This window comes from Rutilus rutilus, assembly GCF_951802725.1.
Source record: "Rutilus rutilus genome assembly, chromosome: 6".
In the NCBI taxonomy this organism is placed as follows: domain Eukaryota; kingdom Metazoa; phylum Chordata; class Actinopteri; order Cypriniformes; family Leuciscidae; genus Rutilus; species Rutilus rutilus.
The window spans coordinates 43,251,194-43,263,860 of record NC_140214.1 but is presented as its reverse complement, the minus strand read 5'-3'; the positions used below and the strand labels follow the sequence as shown (position 1 = coordinate 43,263,860).

Sequence of the window (12,667 nt, the reverse complement as noted above, 5' to 3'; positions counted from 1 at the left end):
TGATCGATAAGTTGTATCGATTAAATGTATTATCGACAATTAATCGATCGTCGATTAATCGTTGACATCCCTAATACAAATTATATAAACAGTGCTTTATGTTTTCAGCTACAGTAGGTGTATTTTACAGTAGCATTGAAGAAAGTAATTAAATGAACAAATATGAAAATAAAACAAAACATAGACTTCACTGTATAAATTATACATTTATACTTATTAAAGCTACTATTAAAAGTTATCAGTCAAGAGCAGTGAGTGATTTTCTCTTTGCATTTTGTTGTTTTATTAGTTTGCGTTCAGTTTAGACATAACCGACTTTGTTTATGTAAACTTTGTGTGTATTTGACAGTATTAGCACAATAAGACTCGAAAGATAACTTAGTCCAGTATCCAGGCGCTGGTAGACAGTGTGTGCATGTGAGCTTCACGTGTAGGTGCTGAGAAACGCACACGTTAGAACAGCGCATCAGCACGCGAATTAAATGTTTAACCGACAAGGCATTAAAGCACATGCAAATTATGAACTTTCGTGAACTGCAGTGTCCCGTTCCGCTGCGTTAACATTTTATGTGAATATACGTCGCGTTGTTCAGTATGTTGGGACAGAGGCGCCAGAACATCGTCATATCGCACATCCCTACTTCCAAAGTTCATGTTTTGTGTTCCACAGAGTAGATGACGACAGATATAGAATATTTTTTGGTAAGTTACTTATCCCTTTAAAGTTTATCATATTTTGTTATACTGACATTTGTTAGACAACAATTAATTGGTTTGTAAATGTACTTACCACTAATACACTCGAATTGCCAATAGAACTCGCTTTCTTCCAGTCCAAGAATTCTTTTCTCCATGTTGGTATAGATTGGACAGGTTTTTTTGGCAAACTAAAAAAAAAAAAAAAAAAAAAAGATTTTAAAAGACAAAAAATTTAGATATACAGTACATACCATATAATCATTATATGTTTATTAATGGTATTCACTATGACTTCACTATTTACCTGGCAAACAGCTGATGGTTTCACACTCTCTTGTCTGTATTAAAGAAGATGATAAATAGAAATTACATTTTTGACAGTCACAAATTGTCCAATGTCATTAAATGTAATGCTTAAGACCTGTGCATGGATAGACAATTCTGTGTGGATGTCAAAATATATTAAACAATACGGAACAATTAAATTTGAATTGGTTATAGATCTGCCAGGTTCTCACAGCAGCCAATCACAGCGCACTCCCTCCCCCACTTCGGTTCACCTTCGTTCATCTTAGGAACACAAATGAAGATATTTTTAATGAAATTCTGAGGGCTTTCTGTCTCTCCATTGGGAGCAATGCAACTAACACATTCAAGGCCCAGAACGATAGGAAAGGCATCATTGAAGTAATCCATGTGACTCCAGTGGTTTAACCGTTTTTATGAAGCGATGCCGGTGCTTTGCTTGTTTTTGCAAAAAAATGTAAAATACTGACCTGCAATCCAGTAGGAGGAGCACTGCGACATATGCGAATTGTGTTGACTCAAGACCGGAAGTTGTTCCGTGAATGTGCTTTAGATAATATTATTTTGTAAATATAGAGGTAAATTATGCTGGGGTTTTTTTGCACAAAACAAAGCACTTGCATCGCTTCATTAAATTGAGGTTAAACCACTGGAGTCACATGGATTACCTCAATAGTGTCTTTACTACCTTTCTGGGGCTTGAATGTATTAGTTGCGTAGGCTACCAATGGAGGAACAGAAAGCTCTTGGAGTTCATTAAAAATATCTTCATTTGTGTTCCGAAGATAAGCGAAGGTCTTACGGGTTTGGAACGACATGAGGGTGAGTAATTGATGTCAGAATTTTTTTTTACAATTTTTAGCTGAACTATACCTTTAAGGAATCCTGGAAACACCTTAATTCAACCACAGCATGCACTCTGTCCATTTTCTGGAATGACTGAAATGCAGATAAGAAAACAACAGTTTCACAAAAAAGCCCAGCAGTTTTAAAAAGCTTCATATAAAGTACCCAGAAAAGTTAAATGTTAGCTGCAGCCCTATTTTACAGCGCAAAGCTTCTCCATACTGTGCACTTTTATGATAGAAGCTTGTTCCCACATTTGAGAAACTGTTTACACAAAAATATTGCTTTAACTTTAATTTGTCATGCACTCTTGAATGTGCAAAGTAGAGCTAGGGCTACTGTATGATAAAAGGCAAGATGTTCACTGATGAAGAAGTCACATGGACAATATTTTTGATACTTTCAGAATTTAAATTAAGTAAATAAAGTGATAGTTCACCTCCAAATGGAAATTCTGTCATTAATTACTCACCCTCATGTAGTTCCAAACCTGTAAGACTTTCGTTCATCTTAGGAACACAAATGAAGATCTTAATAATGAAATCTGAGAGCTTTCTGACCCCCCATAGACAGCTAAGCAACTACCACTTTAACGCTTTAAAAAGTTAAAGTGACTGTAAAACTAATCCATATAAATTGAATGGTTTAGTCTAAATTTTGTGAAGACATGATCGCTTCCTTTATGATGAACAGGTTGACACTGTCACCATTCATGTTAAATACCCTTAAACGTTAAAAGGATGACAAGACAAATATTTCGCTTTCCTTGGACACGGCAACCTTTTCACGAATATATATGTGACTTGACCCTTAAAAACAGACGCAGGTCATCGCACGCACTCAGTCGATCACTTTCATTCACTGTCTGTTTAGGCTTAAGTGCAAATCAGCGAAGCCTCTATACAAACCACCATGATAAAAATAACATGTCTTGTTATCATTATTAACTTATTTTACATTCAATACACATGCACGAAGTTCAAAACTAGAAGGGTATAGCCTTTTGAAAAAAGAAAACATGCGAATATCGTGGTTGCTGCGGTTACTTACATTCCTCTGCGGTTGGCTTGTCAGTAGCGCGGTACTGCGATATTGCGGTTATCGCTAGGGTTGGGTATCGTTTGAATAGATTCCGATTCCAATTCCTTGTTTCGATTCCGGTTCCTAACGATTCTCGATTCCGATTCTTTTAAGAGGCAGGGTCAAAAAAGTTTAGATAAATTTTAATTCTATGAACTTTTTACTTTTTATGAACTTTACTATGAATTTCTCACAGGACTGTTTTCAACTACAATATAAATATCAAATCTATTTTAAACAATTTTTTTTAGGATATTTTAAATGAGCTAGCTAACCAACGGTCTTTCTGAAGGAAATAGTCTGACCTTCTCCATCAATTGCTATTTTCACAGCTAAAATGGGCTATCAGGTAAAATAGGCTAAATAAGGTTGTTTACACTCATGTGTAAATGTGTTTTCATGATTATAATTTTTTTACGTTCGCCGTCATCGCGTGCAGTTTTCAAACGGACGAGCCGAGGACGAGAGAATATGGTTGTAACCATAGGGTTGTAACTTGCAAGATACCGAAGAATAAGAAAACATCATATAAGTAGGTTTTTAAGGTTTAACGTCAGGGTTGTTTGCTCTGAATACATTTTACGAATGATTTTCGTCTCATAAAATGTTTCGGTTCGCAGTTTAGCAAAACAATCCATATATGCTTACACCTGTGCTAGTAATACACGCATTTACCATGCCCTGTGTACGTTACAGTTTACAAATGTTTAACTAATGTGGGGAAGTAGGCTACAGCTGTCAGTGTTCAGAGAGTTAACATTTGGCAGTTTGAAATCGATTAGGTAGTTACTTCAGTTCAGAATAGGGCTAGAAATGATCAAATTGGTAACTTAGACAGCGGTTTCTTCTTCCGGTCGGCGGACTGTGAATCGAAACTAGGAATCGAAATGTAAACTTTTGAACGATTCCGGGAAAATCGCAAAGCTAGTCCCGGTTCCAATCGATACTCGATTTAATTTAGTCTTTTCTTCACACTTAAAGCTGCAGTCGGCAAGTCTGGCAGATTGAGTGGACTTAGCCAAAATTTTGAATGTTTACAACTCTCATGCCCCTCCCCCACTACCAACGAGCACCCGCCCATCGTCAGTGCGTGTGTACCTGATTTTCTGTGAACGCGTTCGTCTCTTCAGCATCGATCATCACCATGGACTCGGAGGTAGGCTGCCCTGGCTAATCTATCCATAGATAGCAATAACCGAGGAATTGGAAGCTTGTTAATAGATTTTCTCTCCGCCATCACGCTTCGTACAATCTTGAGGCGAACTTCAGGCATGTCGTGTGCATGTGATATTGTAATGTGCGCGTCTGCGCGAGGGAGGGGGGATCTGTGGCGCGTGCACGAACTGTGATTGACAGTCAGATCTCACACCCCCCTGCGCTGATTGGACCCGATGAGACGGGAGCGGTGGATTTTTGCAAAACAAATAACATGCTCCAGGTGGAGTTAGAAGCTCGGGTTTTTTTCTAAAACCAACTTATTTATGTTGTTCTGTCGGATTATAGTGTCAATTTCACTGAATTTGATCAAAAAAATGTTGCCGACGGCAGCTTTAAACAATGATTGGCGAACATAAACAGAGGCTCAACCGAACATGCTTGACACGTGAGAGCAAACCTCTCTCAAACGTGCTGCGCAACACACGAGAATGAACCTAGTTTGTTCTTGCATGTCAAGTAAACATGCTTGAGCTTCTGTTTACCGTACCTGAATTTATGAATGTTTATATGTGAATAAAAGCCTAAATTCAACCTGTTCATCATAAAGGAAGCGATCATGTCATCATATGGATTAGCAGACAATCACTTTAACTTTTTAAAGCGTTAAAGTGGTAGTTGCTTAGCTGTCTATGGGGGTCAGAAAGCTCTCAGATTTCATTATTTAGATCTTCATTTGAGTTCCTAAGATGAACAAAAGTCTTACAAGTTTGGAACGACATGAGGGTGAATAATTAATGGCAGAATTAAAATTTTTGGGTGAATTAACCCTTTAACATGTTCAAGTTAAAATTGTAGCAAAATGATCATTTAAATGCTATTTTTTCTTAATAGCATTTACACTCACAGTTAAGACACTTACGATTGCATTTTTATAAATACCCGCAATGAACGTAGCAAAATTCAATGTGGATTTAAAAAAAGGATTCCGAGCCAATCACATCCCCGCACCGCCCTGTCAATCACTGCATCAAGTGCCTTAACTTTGAGTGTAAATGCTAGGAAACATAACTTAAATGATCATTTTGTTACAATATTTACTTGAACATGTTAAACATCTAATTTCTGTAATAAATAATAATTGTAATTTTAAAAACATATAAACGTTCAAATGTATGTTCAAATTATATGTTAAAGCTAGTGTAGTAATCCCAGCAGGCACTTTATCAAGATTGACATCACTCTGTCATTATGGCAAACAAACTCTTAGGACTAAAAATTCAACCTCACCAGAAAAAAGAATATCATAAGATTAAAGGGATACTCCACTTTTTTTGGAAATAGGCTAATTTTACAACTCCCCCAGAGTTACACAGTTGAGTTTTACAGTTTTCGAATCCATTCAGCCGATCTCCGGGTCTGGCAGTACCACTTTTAGCATAGCTTAGCATAGATCATTGAATCGGACAAGACCATTAGCATCTCTCTTAAAAAAAATGAACAAATAATATTTGTAATATTTCCAAAAAAAGTGGAGTATCCCTTTAAGAAACTCAAATAACTCATTGTACTGATACTTGCCTCACAGCTGAGGATGCAGGAAGACTTCCAGATGTGTGATGATCAGTGAGACCAGCACTGGTAGTTTACCCCATCATCTTCATGATCTAAAAATCAAAAACACATTTGCTGAGTTTCAACAAAGTTCTCTGTTAAAATGAATGACCTGTATATGACTTAGGGCAGAATCAGGTTTAATCGCAATCATTTAAACACAGAGAACGAGTGATCAACTATTTTATCTGTGCACTGTTCAGTGGTGTTCAGTCACGTTCAACTGCATACAGTATTGTGGACTAATGTAAAGTACACCAGCATGGAACCTCTGGTTAAGCATTCATTTACAATAATTACCTATGAAATGTGTACTCACGACACAGAAACTCAATTGCTTTAAAATATATTTGCAGACGGTTAATATCACCGACTCGATTCGTACCTACACAATTTACACTCGTTATTGTCATGTTAAGTTGTAACGCTTTATACATTTGTTATTTGGTTAAACATAAACATAAAACCCACCTTTGAATTTCCTCTTCTCTTCATATTATAATTCGGGTCCGGCCTCTGTGAAGCGAGGGCGAAGCCATGGTTGTTGTGGTGCTCGTGCTCCGAAGTTCCCGCTCTCCATCTATTTGAAAATGCAGTAACGGCTGCAGCGACCTTGGGCAATCAGATTTATGTTGCCTAATAGCAAAGTTAACATTCAACAGTTATAGTGGATAATGGAGGACAAACGCCATATTATGTGTACACGCAATGACTTAATACTAGTCAAAGATTAAAGAGTGTAACTTATAACTTACAAGTCAAACATGGCTAAAAAGCATTCGGTGCAAAGCTAGTTTAACTCGCTAAATTAACGTCAAGTGGCTATAACATTTATATTTTCGACTTGTGAACTACATATAAACGTAAATTATCAGAACTCACCTTTAAATTTCGTCTTCTTCAAGTTAAATATTTCAAATAAACCAACAAACTCGACCGCGCTGCTGTCGTGTAACGATAGCCTGCTTCAGCTGTCAGTTCGGAAAATTCCTTGGCTGAAGCGATTTTGACCAACCAGCGTCTTGTTGCTATGCCACATACTCAATGCATCAACCAATCACGAATGAAACAGTAATTTGACCTATTACTGCACCCTTGACGTGAGAACAATTAAAAAAAAATTTCAATTGACACAATTTTGCAAACTATTTTTTTCCTGGTTTTATTAAAATACTTAACACAATTTACAAACCCACACATCCAAACTGCAAAATACCGAATATATCATGCAAAATGAAGCACTGCAACCAAAACTACATATAGTAGTGGTTGCACACTTCATCACAAAATGGCACACACACTGCATTCATATCACCAGATTTTTGTCTAACCAACTACTGTTGGGCATAAAATCACTTTAGTACGCTTTGCCATAATACTAAAATAGTTCGAATTGTAGAAAATTCTTCAGATTGTTCACAAAAATATTGCAGATACACGTATGCTAGTGAAACTTTTTTTTTTTTTTTTTTTTTTTTTTAACCAAACAAGTCAGTGCAACATATGCACAGCAGATATATTTACATTGGACTGAACAAAAACATGCAAAAAAAAAAAAAAAAAAACAGAACACTGAAAACCATGGTTCATTTTGTAGTTACTATGGCTTTACTACAAAAACCATGGTTCATTTTGTAGTTACTATGGCTTTACTACAAAAACCATGGTTCATTTTATGGTTACTATGGTTTTACTACAAAAACCATGGTTAAACCAAGGTTATTGTAGTAAAACCATGGTTCATTTGTAGTTACTATGGTTTGACTGGAAAAACCATAGTTAACTATGGTTCATTTTGTAGTTACTATGGTTTTACTACAAAAACCATAGTTAAACCATAGTAACTATAAAAAAACCATGGTTAAACCACGGTTATTGTAGTAAAACCATGGTTAATTTGCAGTTACTATGGTTTTACTGCAAAAACCATAGTTAAACTATGGTTCATTTTGTAGTTACTATGGTTTTACTGCAAAAACCATAGTTAAACCATGGTAACTACAAAAAAACCATAGTTACTACAAAAAAACCATGGTTAATTTTCGTAAGGGATTCAAACAAATGTTGAAATTACCTTTGATGGAGTGATGGAATGATCACTGCACAGACGTGTATACTGTGCTTATCTCATCTGCGGTTAGTGCAACCAATCGCACAACAACTATCTGGTGATGCAAATGCTTTATTTTTTTTGTAGTGTTGTTCCAGCTGCAACGTCGTCACGTCACTAGAATCGTCAGGTGTCACTGGTAAGTGATGCAAATGCTTTGTGCGTGAAAAAAAAAAAAAATCTAATTGCATTGCACTCATGCACTCTCACCCTGCTTCTGGGTCAACAGCACGCATGCATTGTGGCGCTCTTGTGATCGTGCGTCAGCGATCTATATTTTGTGAGAAAATATGTTTGTTTTTTGTTTTGTTTTTCACAAAAAACATTTGTGCCACTTCCTAAATTTGAGGTTAAACCACTGGAGTCACATGGATTACATTTATGTCTGTATACCTTTCTGAACCTTGAAAGTCGTAGTTGCGTAAGCTGTCAATGGAGGGACAGAAATCTCTCAGATTTCCTCAAAAAGATTTTGTTCTGAAGATGAATTGAAGTCTTGTGGGGTGTGGAACAACATGAGCGTGAGTAATTAATGACAATCTAAATTTTTGGGTGAACTAACCCTTGAAGGAAAATTGTGTTCTCTTACTGAAAAATGGCATCAGCACTGTAATATTTCACTCTACTATTGACTACAAGTCTAAAGCAATGTTTAATGATAAAAGCAGCAGCCCTGTCTTCGTATTCCATTTGTTTTTGTTTCCTTCTTTCTGTATTGTATTGCATTTGTATTGTATTGTATTTGAATCTTGACTTTTAGTTTATTATTCATGTTTTGTGAAGAATTTTGTGAGCTATTTGGTGCAACACCAATATTGTGCAAGTACCTGCTCATGTTTTCTTTTTTAATTCTGTCCCTTGTTTGTTTAATGTCTCAATACATATTCCACAATACAAGCACTTTTAATGGTGCTTTGCACATTGTTTAATTTGTCATATATCTATTGAATGCATTTAAGAATGTTTACATGAAAATGTTTTCGAAAATAAACCATGTTTAATTTGTATATATCTTTCTTGAATTATTTGCTACCAAAAGATATGCTATAAAAATTCTATAAAAATAGAAATTTCTGTAGCCTATAAGGATTATCCGTGAATAGTACAGAAAATGTACTGTTGATATACAGAATTTTCCGTTTTAGAGTTCAACTGTCCGTAATTTAACAGAAAATGTTCATTATCTGTTTTTTGGAACAATTTGACATTAGAAATCAGGACAGCCTAAAACACACTTGGTTTTCATGGCCTATAATTAAGGTTGGTTGGTTTTACTATTTTCCATTGAGTCCGATACTGTTTTGCCACTCCTGGTTCTTTCCATTATATATTTGAGTCTGATAATGCCTTGCCACCTCTGATTTAAAAAATGTTGAGTTTGATGCTGTTTTACCACTCCTATTTTTTCATTTTATATCAGAGTCTGACACTGCCATCTGTTTTACTATTTTATATGTGAGTCTGATACTGTTTTGCTACTCCTGTTTTAAGGTTGCTCTTAGCTTTGTTGCTTATTTGTGTTGTGTTGTTATGCAGGCATTATTTTCTCTTAATTTGGCTGTTCTGTAAAGCATTTTGGTCAGCCAGTGGCTGTTGTAAAATGTGCTATATAAATAAAATTAACATGAACATGAAAATACTTGCATGTAATTACAGCTGTAATTAATTTCTGTAATTACATTTATAATTAGGCTACACTGTTAACCCGTCCCTTACACCTCAACCCACCCTTAAACTGACCCATACCACCAAACCTGTCCCTAACCTTACCTGTATCCCAGCTCAGTGTTTTACAAGACAATATGAACACAATAAGTACATTGTACTTTTTTTATTTTTTTATTTTTGATGATAGCACATACACATAGTAGTAGTTAAAGACACCTAATATAAAGTGAGACCATAAACTGCAACACAAGAGATAAACTTATTTTAAGTAATGAATCACAAGAAAATCATACTGATGTGTTTTGGTGATTAAACCACATGCTCTCATTACATGTTACAACAATCTTGTATTTTGAAACAGTGAATTTAACAATGAACTGTAATAAGAGAATGAGATCAGATTTTGTTAGAATGTTGAACTGTGTTATAAGTGTAATCAAATGTAGTTTTGTACATAACAGCACCTAAAGAAAATAACGAAAAAGTCCTCAACTTTTATAGACTGCTAAATTGCTTGTTAAGCAACAGCCAATCACAGGGCTATTCCCTCCCCTACTAGTGTGCAGACACACAGATATGCATCGACATCTGCCGTCTGGTTTGTTACAGGCTGTCGTTGAAGCGAGATTACGTTTCTGATATGAGTGAAAGATTTAATAGTATAATAGAAAGAATGTGAAACACCCAGCAGCTTCCTGATCAGAGGTCTTCAGAGAATCTTGTAGAAAGGTATTTATTTAAAATATTCTGGAAAATATCTGCAAAGGACCCAATGCACAGCGTGGTTCATATGTGTAAAGTTTCCGTTCTTAACGTGTTCGTTTCTGATTATTTAAACACCGATACTTGTTTCGAAACGACATCAGATGCCATTTACTATAACGATTCTGAACTACTGTTGGCATGTTTCTCTTCCACTGACATTGAGTAGGCCTAACTGAAGTGAGTAATGTTTAAGTAATGCTAATAAGAAAAAAGTCCATGATATTGTCTCAGTATTTGCACATAACTGCATAAAGTGTGTTTGGAGATGACTTCTGGAATCTGCCTTAGGCATAAACGAGGCCTTGCTTCAGCCTTGGAATCGTTTGCATAGGACCCCTCCCCAGGGTTCATACAAGGTGCTTAAAGTGCTTTTGATTTGAAGGGATACTTCACCTCTGGAAAGATTAATGTGTATTTAAAATGGGTCATTTATGTAGTAGAAATGTGAAATTATTTTTGAATTTGGAGCTTTCTAGACTGAGAAAAGCCTGAAAATGTATTTTTGGCTCATGTTGATGAAAGACAACAACTCCCAGAATGCACTTGCTTCGCTGCCCTATGAGGCCACGCCTACCAGTAACAGTTAAACAACTAGGCTAGGCTACTAGTTGACTCGAAACTTAAAAGACGCCGTTTTATCGTTAGTCTCCGTGATGAGTCTGCCCGGGATTTCGAGATCGCCCAAAATGTCCGGGATTCGGCTTTTGCGTTCTACAGTCTTCATTCATCATGTTTACTGTGGCGAGCAGGACGAGACTGAGGGCCGCGGGAGAACGGCGCGAGGCTGGTGGCGTGATTACTGATGAGCAACACCTGTGAGACGCACCGGTCTCGTATCTCTCACGGAGGAGCGGGAATCTTCTTAGCAATGTTAAAACGCACATCAACCGATCACTTGTTTAGCATTCATGTAAACACTACATTCAGATTTACCAGTCGGAGTAAATTCAGTTAGATTGAAACAAAAGGTGTGCATGTAAACAATGAATGGCGACTGCAGAAAGCAAAAGCCGAATCCCGGACATTTTGGACGATCTCGACGGCCGGACATATCCGAGAAAAGGAGGATGTATGGTAACCTCTACTACTCAGCTTTCTCCACAGAGCAAGAGCCTGTTAGCTTAGCTTAGCTTCCAATAAAAGATGGCTGACACTGCTTGTACATTCTGTGAGTGAGATCCCCCTATGGGCGGGTTGAACACATGCGGGACAGCCCCTCCTACTGGCTGTAGTCTCTCGCCTCTGGACAAAAAAATCCTCCGATGATGCAAAATGACGATTTTTGAGTCATCGGAGGATTTTTTCCAGACAAAAAAATACATAAATCTCTGGTCTCAGGGGGATATGAGGGAGGGAAGCACGGTAATTCGAAAATACTACAGGTTTTCTACTGATACAAAGCTTAATGCTAAATGCTGAAGTATCCCTTTAAAGTACTTAAATTGGATTTTTTTAAATTGAAGTCCTGGAAAACCCTTGAAAACAGACATATTTACGAAGAGGTACTTGAAAAGTGCTTTACTTATTTAAATACAATATATGATTTTTTTGTTGTTGTTGTTGTTGAAAAAACACAAATGCAATCTTTCAAGCTAAGTTAACACTGCTGCCCGTCTGATAAACCCCATCAGACCGTTTGAAATACGCCAACATTATAATATAAAATATTATTATTATTGAGCAATAATAGCCATTATAAACTTTGTATTTAATATATATTGTTGAATATGTTGTAAGTTGTATTTTGGATACCATATATCTGTAATTTATTTTCCTTAAAAAAATCCTAAAGATATTGTTTGATAAGTGCGATCTCTTATTGTAGTCCTTGAAATCCAAAAAAGTAGTGCTTGAAAAGTCCTTGAAAGTCCTTTTTACAGTGTCTGTACGAACCCTGCCTCCCGTCCCCCCATTACAGCACCATTTGACAAAGTACATCTAGAACAGGGCTGGGCAAACAACGGTTTTAAATATATGTATTTAAATATTGTATTTGAGTTAGGATTTTTGGTCCAAAATCACTATTTTGATGCAATACAAGCAAAATCCTGTAGTTTGCGCGAACCTGCTTTTATCCTTTATTTTCAGTGTTTTCATTGGTGATTAGATGTAGCCTAGAAGTGATTTGATAATTGTTAATGACTCACTATAAAAATGAGGATCGTTTCTCACTATTCCAAAAGTTTGTTTCCAGAACAGTATTATAGACTATAGATTATTATATTTGTATTTATATCCAGTGATATGCACAGTGGTAGAGATAAATAAAGAAAAACCGTTTTTTTAACCTACACTAGTAATTAAGTGTCAGTTTTAAAGAAATAAAACGAATCCTTTTGATGCACACAGTGTGCAGCCTTTCCCTGGGATTCTGAAATGTGACGTGTCCTTCCGGCCTCGAGAACAGGTGTCCTCTCACTTTTC

At 36.3% G+C, this 12,667-nt stretch overlaps 2 protein-coding genes across 2 annotated transcripts in view; both read right to left on the bottom strand.

The window, feature by feature from the left end:
• LOC311292520 (uncharacterized protein) overlaps positions 1 to 12,667 on the bottom strand; it is a 341,250-nt gene that overhangs the window by 102,701 nt on the left and 225,882 nt on the right. The window lies entirely within an intron of this gene.
• The window catches only part of LOC311292532 (protein NLRC3-like), a 437,424-nt gene that overhangs the window by 199,038 nt on the left and 225,719 nt on the right, over positions 1 to 12,667 (bottom strand). The window lies entirely within an intron of this gene.